General features: G+C 35.5%; 1 pseudogene; it reads left to right on the plus strand.

The window, feature by feature from the left end:
- Window positions 1-14856: 14856 nt before the first annotated feature.
- Window positions 14857-21554, plus strand: LOC141387374 (protein 5NUC-like; annotated as a pseudogene).

Consider the following 21554-nt stretch of genomic DNA (forward strand, 5'->3'; position numbering starts at 1 on the left):
TCTATATGAAAAGTCTTCATCCTGGATGAACTTTTCTATAGGAAAAGTCATCCTGGATGAACTTTTCTATAGGAAAAGTCATCCAGGATGAACTTTTCTATTGGAAAAGTCATCCAGGATGAACTTTTCTATAGGAAAAGTCATCCAGGATGAACTTTTCTATAGGAAAAGTCATCCAGGATGAACTTTTCTATAGGAAAAGTCATCCAGAATGAACTTTTCTATAGGAAAAGTCATCCAGAATGAACTTTTCTATGGCAAAAGTCATCCAGGATGAACTTTTCAATAGGAAAAGTTATCTAGGATGAACTTTCTATAGGAAATGTCACTCAGGATGAAATTTTTTATAGGAAAAGTCATCCAGGATGAATTTTTCTATCGGAAAAATCATCCAGAATGAACTTTTCAATAGGAAAAGTCATCCAGGATGAACTTTTTTATAGGAAAAGTCATCCAGGATGAACTTTTCTATAGGAAAAGTCAGCCAGGATGAACTTTTCTTTAAGAAGTCATCCAGGATGAACTTTTTTATAAGAAAAGTCATCCAGGATGAACTTTTCTATAGGAAAAGTCATCCAGGATGAAATTTTCTATAGGAAAAGTCACCCAGGATGAATTTTCTATAGGAAAAGTCAACCAGGATAAACTTTTCTATAGGAAAAAAACATCCAGGATGAACTTTTCTGCAGGGAAATTTTCTCTAGGAAAAAAGTCATCCAGGACGAACTTTTCTATAGGAAAAGTCATCCAGGATGAACTTTTCTATAGGAAAAGTCATCCAGGATGAACTTTTCAATAGGAAAAGTAATCTAGGATGAATTTTTCTATAGGAAAACTTTTCTATAGGAAAAATAATCCAGGATGAAATTTTCTATAGGAAAAGTCATCCAGGATGAACTTTTCTATAGGAAAAGTCATCCAGGATAAACTTTTCTATAGGAAAAGTCATCCAGGATGAACTTTTCTATAGGAAAAGTCATCCAGGATGAACTTTTCTATAGGAAAAGTCATCCAGGATGAACTTTTCTATAGGAAAAGTCATCCAGGATGAACTTTTCTATAGGAAAAGTCATCCAGGATGAACTTTTCTATAGGAAAAGTCATCCAGGATGAACTTTTCTATAGGAAAAGTCATCCAGGATGAACTTTTCTATAGGAAAAGTCATCCAGGATGAACTTTTCTATAGGAAAAGTCATCCAGGATGAACTTTTCTATAGGAAAAGTCATCCAGGATGAACTTTTCTATAGGAAAAGTCATCCAGGATGAACTTTTCTATAGGAAAAGTCATCCAGGATGAACTTTTCTATAGGAAAATTCATCCAGGATGAACTTTTCTATAGGAAAAGTCACCCATGATGAATTTTCTATAGGAAAAGTCAACCAGGATTAACTTTTCTATAGGAAAAAAACATCCAGTATAAACTTTTCTGTAGGGAAATTTTCTCTAGGAAAAAATTCATCCAGGATGAACTTTTCTATAGGAAAAGTCACCCAGGATGAATTTTCTATAGGAAAAGTCAACCAGGATTAACTTTTCTATAGGAAAAGTCATCCAGGATGAAATTTTCTTTAGGAAAACTTTTCTATAGGAAACTTTTCTATAGGAAAAATCAACCAGCATGAACTTTTCTATAGGAAAAGTCATCCAGGATGAACTTTTCAATAGGAAAAGTAATCCAGAATCAACATTTCTATAGGAAAAGTCATCCAGGATGAACTTTTCTTTAGGAAAAGTCATCCAGGATGAACTTTTCTATAGGAAAAGTCATCCAGGATGAACTTTTCTTTTGGAAAAGTCATCCAGGATGAACTTTTCTTTTGGAAAAGTCATCCAGGATGAACTTTTCTTTAGGAAAAGTCATCCAGGATGAACTTTTCCTATAGAAAAGTTCATCCAGGATGAACTTTTCAATAGGAAAAGTAATCCAGAATCAACATTTCTATAGGAAAAGTCATCCAGGATGAACTTTTCTATAGGAAAAGTCATCCAGGATGAACTTTTCTATAGCAAAAGTCATCCAGTATGAACTTTTCTATAGGAAAAGCCATCCAGTTTGAACTTTTCTATAGGAAATGATAAACTTTTCTATAGGAAGTCATCCAGGATGAACTTTTCTATAGGAAGCCATCCAGGATGAACTTTTCTATAGGAAAAGTCATCCAGGATGAACTTTTCTATAGGAAAAGTCATACAGGATGATCTTTTCTATAGGAAAAGTCATACAGGATGAAATTTCTATAGGAAAAGTCATCCAGGATGAACTTTTCTATAGGAAAAGTCATCCAGGATGAACTTTTCTATAGGAAAAGTCATCCAGGATGAACTTTTCTATAGGAAAAGTCATCCAGGATGAACTTTTCTATAGGAAAAGTCATCCAGGATGAACTTTTCTATAGGAAAAGCCATCCAGGATGAACTTTTCTATAGGAAAAGTCATCCCGGATGAACTTTTCTATAGGAAAAGTCATCCCGAATGAACTTTTCTATAGGAAAAGTCATCCAGGATGAACTTTTCTATAGGAAAAGTCATCCAGGATGATCTTTTCTATAGGAAAAATCATCCAGGATGAACTTTTTTATAGGAAAAGTTATCCAGGATGAACTTTTCTATAGGAAAAGTTATCCAAGATGAACTTTTCTATAGGAAAAGTTATCCAGAATGATATTTTCTATAGGAAAAGTCATTCAGGATGAACCTTTCTATAGGAAAAATCGACCAGGATGATCTTTTCTATAGGAAAAGTCATCCAGGGTGAACTTTTCTATAGGAAAAGTTATCCAAGATGAACTTTTTTATAGGAAAAGTCATACAGGATTATCTTTTCTATAGGAAAAGTTATCCAGAATGATCTTTTCTATAGGAAAAGTCATTCAGAATGAACCTTTCTATAGGAAAAATCATCCAGGATGAACTTTTCTATAGGAAAATAAAAAATAAAAAGTCATCCAGGATGAATTTTCTATAGGAAAAGTCATCCGGGATAAACTTTTCTATAGGAAAACTCATCCAGCCTGAACTTTTCTATAGGAAAAGTCATCCAGGATGAATTTTCTATAGGAAAAGTCATCCGGGATGATCTTTTCGATAGGAAACGTCATCCAGGATGATCTTTTCTGTAGGAAAAGTTATCCAGGATAAACTTATCTATAGAAAAATTCTTCCATGATGCAGTTTTCTATAGGAAAAGTCATCCAGGATGAACTTTTCTATAGGAAAAGTCATCAAACTTATTGAAGCCACCATTTGTTCTACCTATCTATGAAGTCTTTGTCATGATTTTCACGTTTGTTTACAAACATAATTTTTTTTTTAGTTAAAACTTCTTTGCAACATATAATTCTCTTCAGTAAATTTATGTAGTTGAATGTTGCATGATTCAAATGTTTAGAGACATCAATTGCTTAGCATTTTGTTTATCAACATTGCTTTAATAGGGCGACATCTGTCGAGTCATAGTACAAACAAAACAAACATAAGTATGTATTTGCTAAGAGATAAAAACATTGATACTATTCCCCGACAGATGTCGCTCTCTGGTAGTAATTTTTAGTTCTTATTACAGTACATTTATACAGACATTTGTTATCCTGATACTGGTATTATCTTGATTGCTTTTGATCTAAAATGTATAAAAAATCTGCAAAGATAGAACCTGATCAATTTGTTTATCTCGATTTATTTGACGTAAAGTGTATGAAAAACAACTGTAAAATAAGTCAGTTATGAGCGGTTATTATGACAATAAACGCTAGTGTAAATGTGCTTTAAATCAAAACCCTTTCATGAAACATTCTGTAGGATAAAATGGAAAGTTTTTAGAAAGATGGAATTTTAGAATTTTATGAAAGAAAAATGCCTTGGATTTCTAGAGGGCATTTATGGTTTGGTAAACTGCAATTAGGTTTACATCAAATTAAGTGATTTTCATCAAAAGTTCCCTTGATAGTATAGTAATTAATACAGGAGCGATCATGGTGGAATAATAACGTGTAACGCCAAAAACAGCGGATCTTCATACCAGTTGTCAAAATGCGTTATTGTGAATAAAATCACATACAAAATGTAAACAAGCAATTCACAGTAATGCATTATTGTGAGCAAATTTGACGTTTGACATGATTTGATGTAACACCTTCTTATTCCACCATGAGAGCGATTTAGACTGTACTCAATTAATTAGTTTATTGTTTACGATTTTTCTTTACTGGCTAAAATCAGTAGAAAATGTGTGTATTTCCAACTTAAAGTCATTAACCATTTTTTCTATAGTCAGAAGATAATTTTAATAAAATAAAACTAAAACTACTGTCACAACAATTATCCCATTCGATGATTGACAACTTAATAATTGTCATCACATTTATTGATATCATTGTTTACACAATTTCCCATATTATTAAATAAACAAACATTAGCTGCATTCCATGGCAGGTTACAAGCTGAGGCGAGGGTGAATGTGTTCCATTCTCCTGTCATCATCAATGGCTTTCACTCTCAATTAGATGTTATCGCTGGTACTTTATGAAATAATCATATAAAGGTGAGCAAAAATAAATCGAAATACAAATGTCCGGCTCTTTATAATCCTAAAGGCACAGAATGTGTTCACATACCGACACCTGTCTTTCGCACGTAAAAAGTTATTAATAACACAAAAACAGAAACACTTAGAACAGACCAATTGACTTATTGTTTTCCCGTGTGCCCCGTGTGCTTTGTCTTACTTTGGTAAAATGTTTAATATATGTCACCATGTCATGCATGGCGAAATTAGAGCGGGAAATAATAAGTAAGATATTATTTGACGCCATCCTTTCCATCGATGATTCAACATTCATTCACTCAAGCAGGAGAAATTGTTCTTTTTTGATATAAATGGTGTTACAGTTTCACCTAAGAAACACATTCCACTTCTAAGCCTCACAACAAAGCTTGCATTTCGTTCCTTAACTTAAATTTTATCATACTTCCCATTATGTCTCCTCAAAGTTGCCTTCACACCTTTATCCTTTTACTCATTACAATTTGCTCCTTGGTTGTAATTTTACCTCAGGCAGAGTGTAAAGCACAGTTGGAACATGGTGCTCCTTCGGCTCCTAGTGGTGTAAGTTACAAAACCCCGTTATATTTATATAGTTTTGTAACTTTTGTTTATTTTTTTTTAATTTTTAGCGCTTTCCATTCACCGTTAACATGGCCATACCACCACGTGATCCCAAACTTCCACCTATTGTTAGACCAAAAACCATACCAATTTATGAGGATAATGGAGAAATTCGTCAAGGTCGCTAATCGTGTTCAATAGATCACTATTTTCTTCTAATTATTATTTATTGTATTTTTATGAAATTTATTAATATAAGAAAATAAACGAAAAACAAAACCAAATTTAACTTCCTTAATGAAGATTAATTTAAAGTATATGCAATTGAAATCTAGTGGATTTGCTAAATCCGGTACGGCCATGGCACAATAATACAGGTTCAGCGGCAAAAACAGCTGGTTATCACACTAGTTGTCAAAATTCATTATTGTGAATAAAAACACATACAAAATGTAAACAAGCAATTCACAATAATACATTATTGTAACCAAATTTGACGTTGGGTATGGTTTGATGTAACACCTTGTTATTTCACCATGGGTACGACATAAATTTTCTATGTATAAAACGGCGTTTGCACTAGAGTTATATGCCAGGTTAACCTTCTTTATGACGATCTATTTGACGTTTACGTTATGCAATTTACATTTCAAACCCAAACACACAGGGTTAATCCGGTTAAGTGCAAACGGGGTATAAGTCATCGGCTGGCTGGGAATTGTTTGATACATATTCAATGGAATTGACAACATAAGCTATGGTCACATTGGGCAAAAATGTCAAATATTTCATTGCCACAATGTGGCCAGCAAGTACTATTCATATTGCATTGAATTTATGTCAAATTTTGACATCTTATGTTACCAAAAACGGCAGTTGCTGCTACCTTATTATTGTACATTGACCCAAAACTTGGGTAAAAACCAGGTAAATACCAAATAAATATCTTTTTTGGGTAAATAAAATTTTATTTTGAAATCAAAATTTTGTTTTTTTCTGTCAGACAGAAAATCAAAAAGAATACCAGAAAAGCGATAAAAACACGCGGACTAAACTTTTTATACGTCAAATCGGTCGTTGCAGTTGCTTGTGCAAAGCAGTTAGTGAAGAATGCAAAAATTATAGCTTTTTCGAGGGGGATGCAAATCTCAAGATTATCCGCTGAAATCTTGGGTTAATTCATCTGATATATCATAAAGTTTGCATTTCGATTCAGCATTTATGATTTTCTGCAAGAAGATATACAACAAACTGCTCTAAAAGTTGTCAAATACCGAAAATATGAAGTCACAACATATGAGAGATTTAGCAAAATATGGACCAAAATTGATCATATTTTAACTTTCCCCGTAACGGTAATTTTATTCATTGTTAATTGTTAAACAAACATCCCAGGCGGGACAGGGGAGACTTCTCTCATATCAATGAGTGCACCCCGATTCATATTAGCTCAATGATATGGGACCTACTGTTTATCGCCGAGTCCGAACGGCGTGTCTAAGACACCACTTGTAGAGAAGTTTTAAAAGGCTGAAATACTCAGAAAATGTCGCCAACATTATTGAGGGGTATTTTGCCACCGTTGAAAAGTGTTTGATGTTGACTGGCCGGGGAATTGAACCCACGACCTTTAGCGTGCAAGGCGGGAGTGCATACCATTGCACCACGGTGGCATAGTCATAGTCATTTAAAATTTGGTAAAACACTGCGTTTTCGCATCTAATTTCATAATTTTATTTTTTGTAGTTTAAACCAACAATTTGGGTAAATACCCGGGTTTGTACCCATTGCCATTTCATCAACACTGATCGAAAGTCACAAAATATTTCCCAGGGATACGATGTGATTATCTTGAGTAAAGTTCTCTGATCTCTTTGAACTTTGATCTTCAAAAAAAATCAAGAAGACAGGATATTCTTCAGTAGGCAAATCTTTGATATTCTAGAGGAGCGTCCGTCTCTGATCTTCTTGAGGAAGATCTCTGGTCTTCATTTCCTACCGAAAGAAGAACTCTGATCTTATTCAGGAAGATTTATCATCCCCTTCTCTTTCGTCTTGAGGTGAATCTCTGAGACATCTATAATTTTCTTGAGGATTTTATGCGATCTCCCTGAGGAACATCATCTCTGACCTTTTTCATATGCAGACCTTTGATCTTCGTAAATATTTTTTTTGAATTCCTTGAATTCTGAACTTATAAAGGCAAGTGATGACAAGTTTGTTCTTGAAGTTTTCATGTGGTCGTTGTAACGCGGCACTCAATGGACCATATGTATCGAGGCCTTTAGGAATAGGATAGATATGTATCTGATTTTCTCGATAAATATCTCTGAACTTCATCCAAAAGATCTCCGATCTTTTTAAATTTCCTATAACTTTTTCTGAAAGATCTGTGACCTTCCTGGGGAAGATCTCTGATCTACTTTTGGTAGATCTTTGAACTTCTTAAAGAAAATGACCTTCTACTTTCATTAAAAAAATCTCTAATCTTCTTGAGAAAGATCATCGATCTTCTTGTGGGAAGATCTTCGATCTATTTGGAGAATATCCCTGATTTTGGTAGGAAGATCTCTGATCTTCTTGAGGATGATCTGTGAACTTGTTAACGATAGTAGAAAACAAGTAAAAAAGTATCAGTCGGCTTTGCCGACATAGATATACCCTCAGCCTGTGCAAATTGGAACACTTTTTTCACAAAAAACTTATGTATTTAGGGGGTTTCAAAATTTTGTTCATATGAACTGACAAAAATTTTGATTAGGATTAAAGTTCAAAAATTTTGCGGAAAAGGTACTTAAAGGAATGGACCGACATAGACCATGGGGGTGCCATAGGATAGGTTTTACACCCTTCGGGCTGTTTTCTCAAGAAGTATGGACTTGCCCCTGAAACAACTTTTACCATCGCAATTGAGGCAGCGAATGTAAGTTGCTTCAACAAAAATCAAAAGCAGGATGGAGTGGACAAATATAGTCCATATTCGAACATGATCTATATCTGGTAGATATTATGAGCATGTGTAAAGTATGGACCATATCGGTCACTCCCATCAAGAGTTATCGTGCGCACAATTTTTCCGAATATTTTTGAACTTTTGTGGGGTAGGTACCTGAAGGAGTGGACCGATATGGCTTATCTACGAACTTAAACTAAGTTTGGAAACAATATTACGAAGGCCAAATTTTGGCCGGAATCGGCATTTCCGTTCGAGAATTATCTTGCGATTCCACCCATAAACATGGTGTCATAGGGTTTGTTTTTCAACTTTCAGACTATTTTTTCAGGAAGTATGGACTTGCCCCTGAGGAAACTTTTACCTTGGTATAGGGGACAGTGAATACAAGATGCTACCACAAAAACCAAGGCGATTCGAGAGCAGGTCCTAAACGGAACTTTTCCGAAATTTTGTGTGGGAGGTACTCGAACGAGTTTACCGATTGAGTCCATATTGGAACTCATCTAAGTCTGGTAGAAATTTCATAATGTGCAAAGTATGGACCAATTCGGTTACTCCCTTCAAAAGTAATCGTACGCACAAATTTTCCGAAAATTGTCGAACTTTAGTGGGGGAGGTACCGGAAGGAGTGGACCGATATAATCCATCTTTGAACTTGAACTAAGTTTGGACAAAATATTACGAAAGCCAAATTTTGGACCGAATCGGCAGATCCGTTCGAGAGTTATCTTGAGCTCCAACCACTACACACGGTGTCAAAGGGTTTTTTGTAACTTTCAGGCAATTTTCTCAGGAAGTATGGACTTGCCCCTAATGAAACTTACAGCGTCGTATAGAGGACAGCGAATACAACTTGCGTAAACAAAAATCAAATCGATCCGAGACCAGGTCCTAAACTGAACTTTTCCGAAATTTTGTGTGGGAGGTACCCGAAGGAGTAGAACGATTGAGTCCATGTTGGAACCTCATCTAAGTTTGGTAGAAATTACACGATGTGCAAAGTATGGACCAAATCAGTTATTCCCTACAAGAGTTATCGTGCGCACAAGTTTTGCGACAATTTTTGAACATTTGTGGGGGAGGTACCTGAAGGAGTGGACCTATATGGCCCATCTTCGAACTTAAATCGAATCTGGACAAAATATTTCGATACCCAAAATTTGAACCGAATCGATTGATGCGTTCGAGAGTTATCGTGCGCACCCGCCTGCCAGCAGACAGACGGACGGACGGACGGACATTGCTAGATCTACTCAAAATTGTACTCAATTAATTAGTTTATTGTTTACGAATTTTCTTTTCTGGCTAAAATCAGTAGAAAATGTGTGTATTTCCAACCTAAAGTCTATAGAAAATACATATCCTAACTGTTGCAAAATAAACCATTTTTATACCCTCAGCCTTTAGGCTATGGAGGGTATATACACTTTGATACGACGAAAATGTGCCTCATCGAAATAATGGTTTTAGACCCCAAGTATGTTTGGACGAAATGTGTTTCAGACAATTTGGAGTCGATCTAGCCATGTCCGTCCGTCTGTCTGTCTGTCTGTCTGTCCTGCTGGCTGGAGCGCACGATAACTCTCGAACGGATGAACCGATTCGGTTCAAATTTTGGCTTTCGTAATATTTTGCCCAAACTTAGTTTAAGTTCGAAGATGGGCTATATCGGTCCACTCCTTCCGGTACCTCCCCCACAAAAGTTCGAAAATGTTCGGAAAGTTTGTGCGCACGATAACTGTTGAAGGGAGTGATCGATTTGGTCCATACTTTGTATAGCGTAAACCTTCTACCAGGGTAATATGAGGTTCCAATATGGTCTCAATAGGTCCACTCCTTCGGGTACCTCCCACACAAAATTTCGCAAAAGTTCAGTTTAGGGCCATCTCTCGAATCGCTTTGATTTTTGTTTTAGAAACTTGTATTCACTGCCCTCCATACGACGGTACAAGTACCATCAGGGGCAAGTCCATACTTCTTGAGAAAATAGCATGAAAGTTGCAAAAAACCCCTGTGACACCGTGTGAGGTGGTTGGAGCTCAAGATAACTCTCGAACGGATCTGCCGATTCGGTGCAAAATATGGCCTTAGTAATATTTTGTCCAAACATAGTTTAAGTCTGAAGATAAGCCATATCGGTCCACTCCTTCAGGTACCTCCCCCACAAAAGTTCAAAAATGTTCGGAAAAATTGTTCGTACGGTAACTATTGAAGGGAGTGGCCGAATTGGTCTATACTTTACACATCCTAATATATCTACCAGATATAGATCAGGTTCAAATATGGACTGTATTTGTCCACTCCATCCGGTACCTCCCACACAAAATTTCGGATAAGTTCACTTTAAGACCTAATATCGAATCACTTTGATTTTCGTTGAAGCAACTTGCATTCGCTGCCTGAATTACGAAGGGAAAAGTTTTTTAGGGGCAAGTCCATACTTCTTGAGCAAACAGCCCGAAGAGTGTAAAAACCCCCTATGACACCATATGTTGTGGCTGGAGATCCATTTCCATGACGGTCAATGTCGATCCATTCCTTTTAGTATCTCCTCCTCAAAACTTTTGATCTTTAATCCTAATCAACGCCCAACATTTTTAAAACCCACTAAATACATACGTATTTTGGAAAAAAAAATGTTTCAATATAGATACGCTGAGGGTATATCTCTGTCGGCAAAGCCGACTGATACTTTTTTACTTGTTCTATAATCAGAAGATAATTTTAATAACATAAAACTAAACCTACTGTCACAACAATAATCCCATTAGGTCATTGACAACTTAATAACTGTCATCACATTTATAGATATCATTGTTTACAAAATTTCCCATATTATTAAATAAACAAACATTAGCTGCATTCCATGGCATCTTACAAGCTGAAAAAGCAGCCATGCAGGCGAAGGAGAATGTGTTACATTCTCCTGTCACCATCAATGGCTTTCACTCTCAATTTGACGTTATCGCTGGTACTTTATGAAATAATCATATAAAGGTGAGCAAAAATAAATCTAAATACAAATGTCTGGTTCTTTATAATCCCAAAGGCACAGAATGCGTAAAAAGTTATTAATATCACAATTAAATATTGACTTATTCTTTGCCCGTGTGCTTTGTCATACTTTGGTAAAATGTTTAATATATGTCACCATGTCATGCATGGCAAATTAGAGCGGGAAACAATAAGTAAGATATTATTTCACGCCATCCTTTCCATCGATGATTCAACATTCACTCAAGCAGGAGAATTTATTTCTTTTTGGAATATAAATGGTGTTACAGATAGATACACTTAACAAACACATTCCACTTCTAAGCCTCAAAACAGAGCTTGCATTTCGTTACTTAACTTATACCTCCCATTATGTCTCCTCAAAGTTGTCTTCACTCCTTTATCCTTTTACTCATTGCAATTTGCTCCTTGGTTGTAATTTTACCTCAAGCTGAGTGTAAAGCACAGTTGGAACATGGTGCTCCTTCGGCTCCTAGTGGTGTAAGTAAAAAAACCCTATTATATGTATATTTTACTAATATTGTTTTTTTTTAGCGCTTTCCATTCACCGTTAACATGGCCATACCACCCCGTAATCCCAAACTCCCACCCATTGTTAGACCAAAAACCATACCAATTTATGAAGATAATGGAGAAATTCGTCAAGGTCATTAATCGTGTTCACTTGATCACTACTTATCTTAATTAACTATTATTTTAATTATTTATTGTGTTTATTAATATAAGAATATAATTTATTAATACAAGAAAATAAGGGGAAAACTTGGAAAAAATTACCTAATTTTTTCCAAGTAGGTACTTGGGTAGAATGAAAAAACTAAATATTTTTTTTGTGTTTTTTAGCATTTAATTTTGAATTTTAACAAATATACAAATAGTAATAATAAGAATAAAATTAACTATTAATTAATATATTAATAACATTATTAATAATTAACAATAAAAATATTTCAAATTAATATTAATAATAACTAAATTAATATTGCCACCGTGGTGCAATGGTATGCACACCCGCTTGCACACATAAGGTCGGTGGTTCGATTCCCCGGCCCGGGCCACAAGTTCCAAGAGTTCGCAAGGTACCTCATTCACAAAAGTTCAACATTTTTGCTTAAGTACATTTTAGAGACATGTCTAGGATCGCTTTTAAATATTTACAAGGGCCCGTGCCGCTCATATTACGACAGTATAATTTTTATCGCGTTTAAGTCCATACTGTCTGAGATAATTGCCCTGTATAAATCCAACTGCCACCATTTGTTCCTTTAAAATTTTAAAAGCAATAACATGTTTAGATTCTTTGATAGTACAACAACAATTTCTTTGAAAACATTTCACTTTATTTTCCTATTCTTTATTAATTAGAACAAGGTTATCGTTTAGACAGATGACCTTTTCGTCTTTTAATAGGAACACAAAATTAATGAAAATTTAAATTCGTCTTCTCAAAAAAGTTGCATGTATGTATTTTCACCAACAATGTAACTGCTCAAGTATCAAATTTTCAAATACAACGGAAATTGATGTTTCCTTTTGAAATTTGTTTATAATAGGTCCGTCTGGTTAATTTCCCAGCAAGAATTGTCCAGCAATAACTTTCTCAGAGAGTAAGGACTTTTTATTCTCTTTGCAAGGAAATTGTGAAAAGTAAACAGACACCTTCCCAGCAGAAACCAGCAAGCAATCAGCAGGCTTGCCAAAACAGAACAATCCCAGCGAAAAGTTTGCCTCCAAATAGGCTGTTAAATGATATGTGAAATTGATTTGGAAGTGCATCAAATTATGCATTTTCACTCATGATTTTTACAAGGGAGTGACCCCGGAAAGAGGCACTCCATTGCAGAGCACGTGTTTTGAATAACAAAATAAAATGCATTTATTATTTGTGTAAAACAAAAATATTAACAACTTTATTAAATTAACACAAATTATGAAAATTCTCTATTGAATTCAATCGCAAACATGTGTGTTTCCTCCGCTCTTCATTTAATCCAAGCTTAAGTGCTTTTGCTTCATCTGCTAAATGGGTTTGATATTGTCTTCCCATCACCAGTTAAGATTTCGACATGTACTCCAACAGCACTCCATTGGGAAATTTTCTTCTCGTGAGTTACCGGAAAAATGTTCACAAATTAAATATTATTTAGTTTGTATTAACAAATGTTTGGAAATGTTAACACGATTATCTCTTTTTGGAAATGTATTCCGCTGCCTGTAGAGATGTACAAACTGATTTATGTACATGTAGGGATCTCTAACAACTGCTAATAAAATGTAGTGAACGGAGTGCCTTTTTCACGACTCCGTTTGCACTGCATCCGGATGCTGTTAAATTGTGAGGAATTGGAGTGCCTTTTTCACGACTCCGTTGAACTGCCTCCGAATGTTGTTAACATGTGACAAATGGATGTGATTCTTTGGATTGCATCCAAATGCGGTTAAAATGTGAGGAATAGAGTGCCTTTTTCACGACTCCGTTTGAACTGCATAAAAACATGCCGTGAAAGAACTAGTCTACATTGCACTACTTCCAATTTATTTTGCTGGGATTTGTCCGCCAATAAAGGAACCAAAGGAAGCAGAAATTTTGTATTTTATTTAAAATAAAAAAGAAAATTACCCAAAAAATGAATTTTTCAACTATGCAACTTTGTTCTTCGAAAAAAAAAAACAATACAATTAGCCTTTCTATTTCCACAATAAAATTGTTTTTCATTTTTACAAACATAAATCACCGAATAATTAAAAACAGCTGATTGTTATCAGGAAGAAGAGTTTGCAAGTGCTTGCTAGAAGAAATTAGTCCAGCAAGAATATGCAAACTCTCACCAACAAAACTGTCAAAATGTCTCTCTCGATTCGCTCCCTTTTGCTTTTTTTTTTTCTTGTGTTAACAGACGATTTCCAGCAACAATTGGTACAAATTGTTACAAGTTTTAGCGTAAACAAACGGACCTAATGTTCGTGTTCGATGGCCAAAGAAATTAATACCTTCGGGATTTCCATCATCATCATAACAATGGTGTATATTTTTGTTTGTGGCATTTGCATTTTGTGGCTTTGCACATTATTTGGAACTTGGTGTGCCTTAAAATAGCCTGAAAATTTCGCCAACTTATTTTACTAGTATTGTGTGATTCATCCAAAAATATAATAATGAAATAGAATTATTTTTGAAATGCAATACGGAAACCACAATTAAAATAATTTTTAATTTTTTTTTTTGTTTCTAAATTTCAATAAAACATCAAAACCACAAACGACACAAACAATTTTGGGTCTTTCAATTATGTGGTAATTTTATGTTTTTTATATTTGTGTGTTTGTCCAGCTGTAATTTCAAGGTTAAGTGCACTACAAGTAGATCGTTTTCGATCTTTTAAGTTGGGTCGACACTATGGTACATGAATGAGAAGTTTGTTTAAATGAGAAGGCCTCGGTACATAAGAGGCCTATAATTTCAAACAAGCGTGATCGTATATTTTGTCAGGCACCGGCTATCCTGAAAAATATTTGAGTTTGTGGAAGAGTTTGGAATTACTAGCGGTAAAATAAAGACCGGTTCAACTTAAAGGCATATGAACTTTCATACCATATAAACCTACATACATATGTACATACTTCTGATATTAATCCTCAATAAAAATAACAACAAATCCAAAATGTTTTTATTAATCTTTCATTGTTTTACTTTGATTATTAGAACAGAGATAATAAAAGCCCTGCTCTCTCCCCTTAATATTTTGAAAACAAAACATTGTTTCCCAAGATCTTTAACTGATTATGCGGCTAATGTCTAGGTTTTGGGATGAAAAATTGATGGGAATATTGTCAGTTGCGTTTCAGACTTCAGGCGGATTAGAAGAATTAAAAAATCCCAATAATATTCTAACAAAAAGGTACGATTCGAGTTTCACAGGAATTATTAGAATAAATTCCCACAATAATATTTTATTCAGAAATAAAAAAAAAATTATCATTTTATTGGTAAATAAAATATTTTATTATCAAAAAACCCGTTTATTTATTTTTTCTTATCATAGGTCAGAGATGCGGACAATGATGACAGCTATTGCATGCCTGAGCTGCTTGCTGATCTTTTGTTTTTTATTTTGTGGTCTGACAGCTGCTAATCCCATCAATGGAGGAAGTGTTGAAGTAGCGTCGACGCCGCCGGCATCCATAGAATTTATTATTTTACACAACAATGATATGCATGCCCGCTTCGAACAGACCAGTGCCAATAGTGAAAAGTGTACCCCAGAATTGGCCAAGGCTAATAAGTGTTATGGAGGTTTTGGCAGGGTGGCAAATGTGTGAGTACCAAAATCTGATCTTCTTTGAGGACGACACAATGATTTTCTTGAAAAAGATCTCTGATCTTCTTGAGGAAGAAACCTGATCTTTTTCTTAAGAAAGATGTCATATTTTCTAGAAGAAGATCTTTAATTTTCTTCAGGAAGATCGCTGATCTTTTTAAGGAAAATCTCAGATCTTCTTAAGGAAGATCTCTGATATTTTTGAGGAAGATCACCGATGTTCTTGAAAAGGATAATTGATCTTCTAGAGAAATATCTCTGATCTTCTTGTGGAGGATCTCTGATCTTCTTGTGAAGGATCTCCGACCATCTTCTGGACGATCTCTAATCTTCTTGAAGAAGATTTATGATCACCTCGAGCTACTATCTTCTTGAGAAATATCCGTAGTCTTCTTTAGGAAGATCCGTTATATTATTGAGGGTAATTTCTGATTTTCTTGTGGAAAATCTCTGACCTTCTTGAGGAAAGCATGTGATCTTGTTGAGAAAGATCTGTTACATTCTTCAAACAAATCTTTGATCTCCTTGCGGAAGACTTATGATCTTCTTTAGGAAGACCTGTCATCTTCTTGAGAAATATCTCTGATTCACTTGAGGAAGATCTCTGATCTTCTTGAGAAAGATCAACGATCTTCTTTAAGAAGATCTGTAATCTTCTTGAGGAAGACCTGCGATATTCATGAGAAAGGTCTCTGATTTTCTCGATGAAGATCAATGGTCTTCTTGAAAAAGATCTCTGATCTTCTTGAGGAAGAACTCTGATCTTTTTCTTAAGAAAGATGTCAGATTTTCTAGAAGAAGATCTTTGCTTTTCTTAAGGAAGATCGCTGATCTTTTTAAGGAAAATCTCAGATCTTCTTAAGGAAAATCTCAGATCTTCTTAAGGAAGATCTCTGATCTTTTTGAGGAGGACCACTGGTGTTCTTGAAAAGGATAATTGATCTTCTAGAGAAATATCTCTGATCTTCTTGTGGAGGATCTCTGATCTTCTTGTGAAGGATCTCCGACCATATCTTGGACGTTCTCTAATCTTCTTGAGGAAGATTTATGATCACCTTGAGGAAAGTCTCTGAACTTCTTGAGAAAAATCTCTGATCGTCTAGAGAAAGGTCGGTGATCTTCTAGATGGAGGTCTGTTCTCTTCTCCAGAAACATCTGTAGTATGCTTAAAAAGTTCTATGATCCGTGGTATTCTTGAGGAAGATCCGTTATATTCTTGAGGGTAATCTCTGATTTTCTTGTGGAAAATCTCTGATCTTCTTGAGAAAGGTATGTGATCTTGCTGAGGAAGATCTGTTACATTCTTAAAACAAATCTTTGATCTTCTTGCAGAAGACTTGTGATCTTCTTTAGGAATACCTGTCATCTTCTTGAGAAATATCTCTGATTCACTTGAGGAAGATCTGTGATCTTCTTGAGAACGACCTTCTTAAAGAAGATCTGTAATCTTCTTGAGGAAGACCTGCGATATTTATGAGGAAGGTCTCTGATTTTCTCGAGGAAGATCAATGGTCTTCTTGAAAAAGATCTCTGATCTTCTTGAGGAAGAACTCTGATCTTTTTCTTAAGAAAGATGTCAGATTTTCTAGAAGAAGATCTTTGCTTTTCTTAAGGAAGATCACTGATCTTTTTAAGGAAAATCTTAGATCTTCTTAAGGAAAATCTCAGATCTTCTTAAGGAAGATCGCTGATCTTTTTGAGGAAGATCGCTGATGTTCTTGAAAAGGATAATTGATCTTCTAGAGAAATATCTCTGATCTTCTTGTGGAGGATCTCTGATCTTCTTGTGAATGATCTCCGACCATCTTCTGGACGATCTCTAATCTTCTTGAGGAAGATTTATGATCACCTCGAGGAAAATTTCTAAACTTGTTGAGAGAAATCTCTGATCGTCTGGAGAAAGGTCTGTGATCTTCTAGATGGAGGTCTGTGCTCTTCTCCAGAAACATCTGTAGTATGCTTAAAAAGATCAATGATCTTCTTAAGGAAGAGCTACGATCTTCTTGAGAAATATCCTTAGTTTTCTTGTGGAAGATCCGTTATATTCTTGAGGGTAGTCTCTGATTTTCTTGTGGAAAATCTCTGATCTTCTTGAGGAAAGTATGTGATCTTCTTGAGAAAGATCTGTTACATTCTTGAAAGAAATCTTTGATTTCCTTGCGGAAGATTTATGATCTCTTTAGGAAGACCTGTCATCTTCTTGATATTGGATATGTTGACTTCTTGAAGAAGACCTGTGATATTCTTGACGAAGATCTGGTATTCTCTTAACGAAGATCTACGATTTTCCGGAGGTAGATCCGTGATCTTGAGGATGATCTCTGATGCTTTTGAAGAAAATCTGTTATCGTCATGAGGAAAATCTGTGATCGTCTTGAGAAAGATCTGCGATCTTCATGAGGAAGATCTGCAATCTTCTTGAGGAAAAAGCGTAACGTTTTTGAAGAAGTTCTGTTATTTTCATGAGAAAGATCAACGATCTTCTTGAAGAAGACTTTTGAACTTATTGAGGAATATTTTTGATCTTCTTGAGAAAGTTCTGTGATCTTCTTGCAGAATATCTGTGAACTTCTTGAGGAAGATCTGCTATTTTCTTGAGGAAATCAACGATCATCTCGAGGAAGATCAACGATCTTCTTGGGGAAAGTTATTGATATTCTTGAGGAAGGCCTTCGATCTGCTTGAAGAAAATCTGTGATCTTCGTAAGGAAGATCTATGATCTTCTGAAGGAAGATTTATGATCGTCTTAAGAAAATCCTTTGATATTCGTAAGAAAGATAGACATCTTCTTCTTCTTCTTGAGGAACCCCGGTGATCTTCTTAAGAAAGATTTATAATCTTCTTGAGAAAGTTCTCTATGATTTTTTGAATATGATCTCTGATGTTTTTTCAAGAAGGTCTGTAATCTTCTTGAGGAACACCCGTGATCTTCTAAAGGAATAATGGTGATCTTCTTGATAAAGACATGTGAAAAAATGAGTGATCTATTGAGGAAGATCGCTGATTCTCTTGAGGAAGGTCGTTGATCTGTTAAAGTTTTGTGATCTTCTTGAGGCAGATCTGTGATCTGATGACGATCTTCAAAAGAAGATCTGATATCTTCTTGAGGACGATCGATCTTTTTCTTGAGATCTCTGATCTTTTTAAGGAAGATCTATGATCTTCAGGGAGATCTGTGATCTTCTAGATCACTGAATTTCTTTATGAAGGTCTGTGATGTTCTTTAAAAAGATCATGTTCTTGAGAAAGATCAACGATCTTCTTGAGGAAGATTTCTAATCTTATTGAGGAATATTTCTGATCTTCTTGAGGAAAATCTGTTACCTTCTTGTAGAAGATCTGTGAACTTCTTTAGGAACATCTATGATTTCCAGAGAAAGATCGGTGGTCTTCTTATGGAAATCTCCGATCTTCTTCAGGAAGATCTGTTATCTTTTTGAGGAATATCAGCGATCTTCTTGAGGAACATCAATGATTTTCTTTAGGAAGTTTTTTGATCTTCTTATGAGAAGATCAGAGAATCTGCTTAAGAAAGATATGTGATCTTATTGAGTAGCACCGCCGATCTTGTTAAGGAAGATTGGTGATCTTCCAGAGCACGACTTGTGATCTTCTTAATGAAAATTTGTGATCCTATTGAGGAAGATCGGTGATTCTCTTCGTTGATCTTCTTGTTAAAGATCTGTGATCTTCTTGAGGAAGATAGTTGATATTCTCTAGGAAGATCGGCGATCTTCTTTAGGAAAATCGGTGATCTTCTTTATGAAAACGTGTGTTCTTATTGAGGGAGATCGGTGATTCTCTTGAGAAAGGTTGTTGATCTTATTGTTAAAGATCTGTGATCTTCTTGAGGAAGATAGTTGATCCTCTCTGGGAAGACCTATGATCTTCTTGAGGAAGATCTGTGATCTTCATAAGGAAGATATTTGAATTTCCGGGAGAAGCTCTCTTTTGTTAGTTCTCTGACCTTCTAGAGCAAAATCAATGATGTTCTTGAGAGAGATCTATTATCTTCTTGAGAAAGATCTGTGATTTTCTTCAAAGAAGATTTTTGAGAAAGATCGGTGATCTTTCTGAGGAAAAACTCTGATCTTCTTGTTGAAGATCTGTCCTCTTCTTGATGAAGATACATTATCTTTTTGGGGAACAACTCTGTTCATATTAAGGAAGATTTGTGATCTTTTTGCGAAAGACCTGTGATTTTCTTGAGGAAGATCTGTTATCTTCTCCAGGAAGATTTGTTGTCAGGAAGATTTGTTACCTTCTATAGGAATATCTGATATCTTCTTCAAGAAAATCTTTGGTAAGAAGATATCTTGTATTTTTTTAAGGTCTTCTCACGAACGATTGAAGTTTAAAATTTGATATTTTTGCAGGGTTCGTAAACACCGTGATGAAGCAAAGCAGACTGGTGTTCCTGTTCTCTTCATGAATGCTGGAGATACCTCAACGGGAACTCCATGGTTTTATTTATTCAAGGATGATATTGCAACGGCTTTCCTCAATGCACTGCAACCAGATGTCGCTGTAAGTGAACATTTTTCGATATAACCTCAAAACCTCTTACAATTCTCCATATTTGCAGTCACTGGGTAATCATGAATTTGATGCCGGTATCTCGGGAGTAATTCCATTCCTCAACAAAGTGGAATTTCCAATTGTGGCAGCTAATTTGGATCTATCATCTGTTCCTGAACTAATGGAGACGAAAAATTTATCCAACTCTACCATACTGGAGATTAATGGTACCAAGATAGGTGTAATCGGCTACATTACCCCAGATACCATGAAACTGACGAATTGCAAGCAGAAACTGTTCACCGATGAAATTGAAGCCATAAAGTAAGTAGAGGTCAGGTCATGAATTGTAATTTGATGCAATAGATTTTATGTTGCAGCCGAGAATCAGCCTTTTTAAGGGAACAGGGAGTTAACATTATTGTAGCCTTGGGCCACTCGGGTTATGACAAGGATATGGAAATTGCTGCCATGTGTCCCGATGTAGATTTGGTTATTGGTGGCCACACCAATACTTTTTTATATAATGGCCAACAACCGGATTTGGAGAGCATTGATGGTGCCTATCCCACTGTGGTAAATCAAACAAGTGGCAAACAAGTTCCAGTGATTCAGGCCTATGCCTACACCAAATATATGGGGAAGTTATATGTTAAGGTATGGGGATCCCAAGACACTCAATTTCCTAAATACTTAAAGCTAGATTTCTTCTTCTTTCAGTTCGACCATGAGGGCAATCTGTTGGACTTCCATGGATCGCCCATACTTTTGGATTCGCAAATACCTCAAGAGGAAGATGTCTTGCAATTATTGGAGGTTTATCGTCCCAAAGTCAAGGAGTTGGAGGATGATACTGTTGGCCACACCAAGGTACATTTGGAGGGCATTCGAAAGGTTTGCCGCCATCAAGAATGCAATTTGGGCAATTTGATAACCGATGCAATGGTCTATGCTAGGATTTTGGAAGATTTTGGAGGGGCATATTGGACAGATGCTGCCATAGCCTTTATGCAGGGTGGGAGTAAGTATGGAATAACAGTTTTAGGAACTATTTCTTACTAAAAAAATCTCCTCTATTTCTTATAGGTATTCGCAGTTCAATTGAAAAACGTTCCGATGGCTCAATCTTGGCAATAGACGTCGCAAGTGTATTGCCCTTCAAAAATGATTTATATGTCTGTCAAATTAGTGGCCGCACCCTAATGGGCGTTTTGGAACATTCAGCTTCAATGCATGAAACAGAATCGAAAGGAGGTTTCCTACAAATGGCCGGCATACACACCACCTATGATTACAATAATCCAGTGGGTAGTCGTGTGGTCAGCACTGAAGTCCTTTATACAATGTTATTGTTCCCTCGTACTTAGCAAATGGTGGTGATGGTTATACTTTTGTAGAGTCAAATGGTCCGAAACCACAACGTATGCAAGTGAAGGATGCTGCCGCCTTAAGTCAATATCTGAAAAAGCATGAATTCGTCTATCCCGTTGTAGAGGATCGTATTACGATAATTAAGAAAACTGCGGAAAATGGAAATGGGAATTAGTTCTAAGTAATTCTAGTCACGTTCAGAAATAAATATTAGAAAAATGTATAAAAAAAACAAAACCAAAAATAAAAAATAATAATCAATAGAA

The sequence above is a fragment of the Musca autumnalis genome, unplaced genomic scaffold (genome assembly GCF_047663935.1).
Source record: "Musca autumnalis isolate F117 unplaced genomic scaffold, ASM4766393v1 scaffold_5, whole genome shotgun sequence".
Lineage (NCBI taxonomy): Eukaryota > Metazoa > Arthropoda > Insecta > Diptera > Muscidae > Musca > Musca autumnalis.